A 4,330-nucleotide genomic window follows, 5' to 3' on the forward strand; every position below is an offset into this window, starting at 1 on the left:
CAAGCCCTTCTATACTTAATTATTCATGTGTAAAGGTAGCGCCAGGGCACTCTGGTGGTCTAGTGGTTATGACGCTGGTCTAGTAATCCAGAGGTCGTGGGTTCGAATCCTGCTTGGGCTGCCTGTGATTTTTTTTTTTCACAGCAGCCTACAAACTGCACACTGCAGTTGCGTGCGTTACTACGGATGGAGACAAATGAATAATCTATTATTTTAATACACGATGTTTGACATCCTTATTGCAATCACTTTCTTTAATTGTAAATTTAGAGACATAATGAATTATTATTAAAAGAAATCAAATTTCTGTATTTTGTTGTGAGTTTGCATGGGAACATACACGTATCATAATTTACAATTTTAGTTAGATAAAGAACATCTTATAACAGAACTGTCTAGTGATGGTTGAATAATTATGTCAATTTGTTATAAGTCCTATCATTTACATGGAGTGCATGTTCCCATGTTTATTAGAATCATACGTGACACATTCAAAGTGGGTTGAAGACAACAAAATAATAAATAAAAGAATAAAGGAGAATAGAACTTAATCTGATTACAGCATCATCTAAATATTGCCAATGTGCACTTAGAAATCTATCAAGATTTATCACAAGGTTATGATTACCACACAAAACCTTCAAGATTTATTATCATGAAATACATACCAATGAACACTCAAAAAAAATCTAACGTTCCACATCCACATGAAGCTTTCCTTGATATAAATGTCTCTCTGTAGTGTTATTAAAGTGTAGCAAAATTGTAATTACGACATCACAGAATGGAATGCATTGTTTTCACCTTCAATCTTAGGATCTCCTTTCATGTTTCCACTTTACAATCACATTTCACTGTAGATATACCGTCCTTATGTTGTCGCCCTTCATCCCAATTTCTCCCTTCTATCCTATCTGTAGATTGTCTTCTTTCCTAAGCCATTGTATTCACATTCCTTGATGATCAGCACGATGCTGTACTTTTTTCTTCTTCTCTGAAACAGTCCAGCTCTTCGCTACTGCATGGCATCAGTCATCTGAAAGAAAAGACAGAAATTAAGAACTTTCGATTAAAATCAAACATCATGATACAAGATACAACTTTCATTTTGAGAAAAAGAAATCAGCCAACTAAACTGTAGTTGAAATTATTTTGCTCTATTTATATTAAACATAAAACAAAACGGTATACAGGATCAAAGAATGTCAAAAAAATACTGCTGTTTTTGATGCATATTCAAATTGTCTCGCCTTTTACATATTTTAATGATGCAAGATCTTATGTCTAGCACTTAGTAAGTCTCATGTAGAATTTAAATTATTATTCACATGAATAAATCTGCATGTCATTGTAAACAAGGCATTGCTTTGAAAAAGCTGAATATTACTAATTGCATTTGGGAAAGAGTCTACGACAATTAAACTTGTTTATTATCAGAGACTTTAACATCTTAATAAGACCTAGACTCTTCATTACCATTGTATTCACATCCGTTGGTGATGTACACGACCCTGTACTTTTCCTTTTCTTTTCTGAGACAGTCCAGTTCTTCGCTACTACATGGCACCAGTCATCTGAAAGAAAAGAAAGAAATTAAGAACTTTTGATTAAAATCAAACATCATGGGACAAGATACAACTTTAATTTTGAGAAGAAAAAAAAAATCAGCCAACAAAACTGAAGTTGAAATTATTTTGCTCTATTTATATTAAACATAAAACAAAATGGTAGGCCTATGCAGGATCAAAGAATGTCAAAAAATGCTGCTGTTCGTATTTGATGCATATTCAAATTGTCTCTTCATTTACACATTTTACTGATGCAAGATATTATGTTTAGCACTTGGTATGTCTCATGTAGAAATTGAATTATCATTCACATGAATATAAATCTATGTATTTGTAAACAAGGCATTGCATTGAAATAGCTGAATATTACTACATGTACCTGCATTTGGGAAACAGTCTATGACAATCAAACCTGTTTCTTATCAGAGACTGTATATCTTAATTAGACCTAGACTCTACATTATCATTCAGCTTTTAAAGGTATTAACCATTCACCTATAAAACACTGGCATTGTCATGTGCATCATATTTCTTTGATACTGCACATATTTTCATGAAGTCTGCACAAGAATGCAAAGGAAACACGTCTGCTGTTTGGTATTTATGAAAAAAAAAAATCACTAACCCGGAAGTCCTTGGCCTTAGAAATAACACGTGGCGAGTTAGTAGGAATTGACGTTAAAATAGAATAAGAATAGATCTACTAAATAGGCCTTTGCCTCATGAATGTCTGGTCTAATTATAGCCTAAGTGAAGTCTAGACCTTTCACTTTTAAGTTACCAGTAGTTCACAAAATTTATATTATAGATCTAGACTACATCTAGATCTAGACATCTAATACTATTAGATCTTGGCAACTTTTGTCTTTGTGACACGAAATTAACACGTCACGGATGATATTGCGGCGATATCCAACAGGATGACAGTACCACTATTACTGACTCAGTAAGTTGACATAGATAACTAACATCAACTTGTTAACGTACGTTAGAGATGGCACCATATACAAAAGCCGGTGACACTGACACTGACAGATCTAACGACTACGTTTAGACTAACGTTAAAGAGTTAGACTCGCCATCTCAGTAAGTCGGCCAAAGACAAAGTCAATACAGGGCTAAGTCAGTGTTACTGTTATGTTAGGCCTAACAAATGTTAACGGTTACTCGGTTAGGTTAGGTTTACCAGGACTCAAGAGTCCTGGTTAAATCAGTCGAGGGACATTTCTTAGAAGTCCTTCGATTCCAAGAATAAAAAGGGTGAAAGAACAAAGGGAAAAAAGGAAAGAAGAAAGGACAAAAGATTATGTATGGATGCTGTGGAAATCGACAGCGCTACTGTATCACTATCAATCACGCGTGAATATGTAAACGCCATTTGGTTGGGCCGCATTCACAAGTTTTAGGGAAAAAAAGCCCCACCGCTGTGCTTCAAAGGTACTCCACTCGAACTAACATTAGACATAATGTCACATATCTACACACAGTACGGTACTAGGGCTGAATTCACAAGTATACTATAACACTGCACTGTACAGGAAAGCCACCTAACCTGTAGAGTACTACTCGTAGTGTTTAGCGTTAGGTCATAGGTAGTATCACTAGACCACATACTGTCATAGATGACATCTACACCAACGCTGCACACTGGCACTGGTCCGACGGTCCCTGACCAGGAAAAATCACTGTTGGACACTGACCAGTAACTTTTTCAGGAATGGACCAGTAAAAATTGGGGGGAAAAATTGGTGGACTCTACCTACTATTACCACTAGTCTAGATGTAGATCTAGAGCTAGACTATAGACTCTGTGTTAATTTGACTTGGTCTTAGACTTCAGCTGATCTTAATTTTAGTAACTGGCATTACAAGTAAAGTCTTAACTTAGACTTAATAGTTAAACTTGAAAGTTAAAGTCTAACATGTCTAACTTTATTCTTTACTCTTCCTTTGAGTTTTACTTTTAGACTTTTTACTTTTTTTTAGTTTAGTAGGCCTACTTTGTCAATCTCATGATTTCATTTTCAACTCAAGTCAAGGCATAGCCATGAGTGTCTTCGAGACTTTGACATCTTGCATGTCTTGCACACAGACGTTACGACTACAGTACTCAGTAGTCTCAGAAGTAACGACATAAGTTGAAAAGAAACTATAAATAATATGATTTGGGATCTAATTTGAAATTGGATGGCGTTTACAGACTAGGCTTCATAAGCATCACGCGATTGAATACATGGGACTACACTCTACCGCAATTAATGGTTATGGTAGTCCAACTGAAACTGTTATTTTGAGCATGATTTTAATAGGATTATAGCTTACCATTCACTTCACTCGTGGACATTGGGCTGGCTTAGGTCGTCATTCATCTTTCCGATGGTTTGGTTCTCACTCTGAGATCTGGATTAGGGCCAAAACCTAATTCTAGGCCAGTAAGTTGAACAAAGCTCAAAATAATGCAACTGCGACGGTTCGTGAAACCCGCATTGCTCTTCACCCTAGCAATTCGGGTTTCACGAACCGGCGTATCTTTACTGCGTCGGTTCGTGAAACCCCTTTTTCTCAATTTCTCGATATTTCGAGTACCGTCGTTTTTTTCTTTCTTTGATAAAATTAAGAATAATTAATTTTGTGATCTAAAATTTTGGGATTTGGTAGAGTTTTGAAAGCACTTTCATTTGGTACCAATATCTCGATTTTGAAAATTTTGACCAAAATCGAAATAGCGTCGGTTCGTGGTAACGCCGACGATATATATATAC

The 4,330-nt window shown here is 35.7% G+C and overlaps 1 long non-coding RNA gene across 1 annotated transcript; it reads right to left on the bottom strand.

The window, feature by feature from the left end:
• Positions 1 to 709: 709 nt before the first annotated feature.
• On the bottom strand, positions 710 to 4,039 carry LOC140226215 (uncharacterized). Its single transcript, XR_011900915.1, has 3 exons — positions 3,891 to 4,039; positions 1,477 to 1,574; positions 710 to 1,036 (listed from the first exon to the last, which is right to left on the bottom strand). It is a non-coding gene; the product is annotated as an uncharacterized lncRNA (long non-coding RNA).
• Positions 4,040 to 4,330: the final 291 nt, after the last annotated feature.

The sequence above is a fragment of the Diadema setosum genome, chromosome 3 (genome assembly GCF_964275005.1).
Source record: "Diadema setosum chromosome 3, eeDiaSeto1, whole genome shotgun sequence".
In the NCBI taxonomy this organism is placed as follows: domain Eukaryota; kingdom Metazoa; phylum Echinodermata; class Echinoidea; order Diadematoida; family Diadematidae; genus Diadema; species Diadema setosum.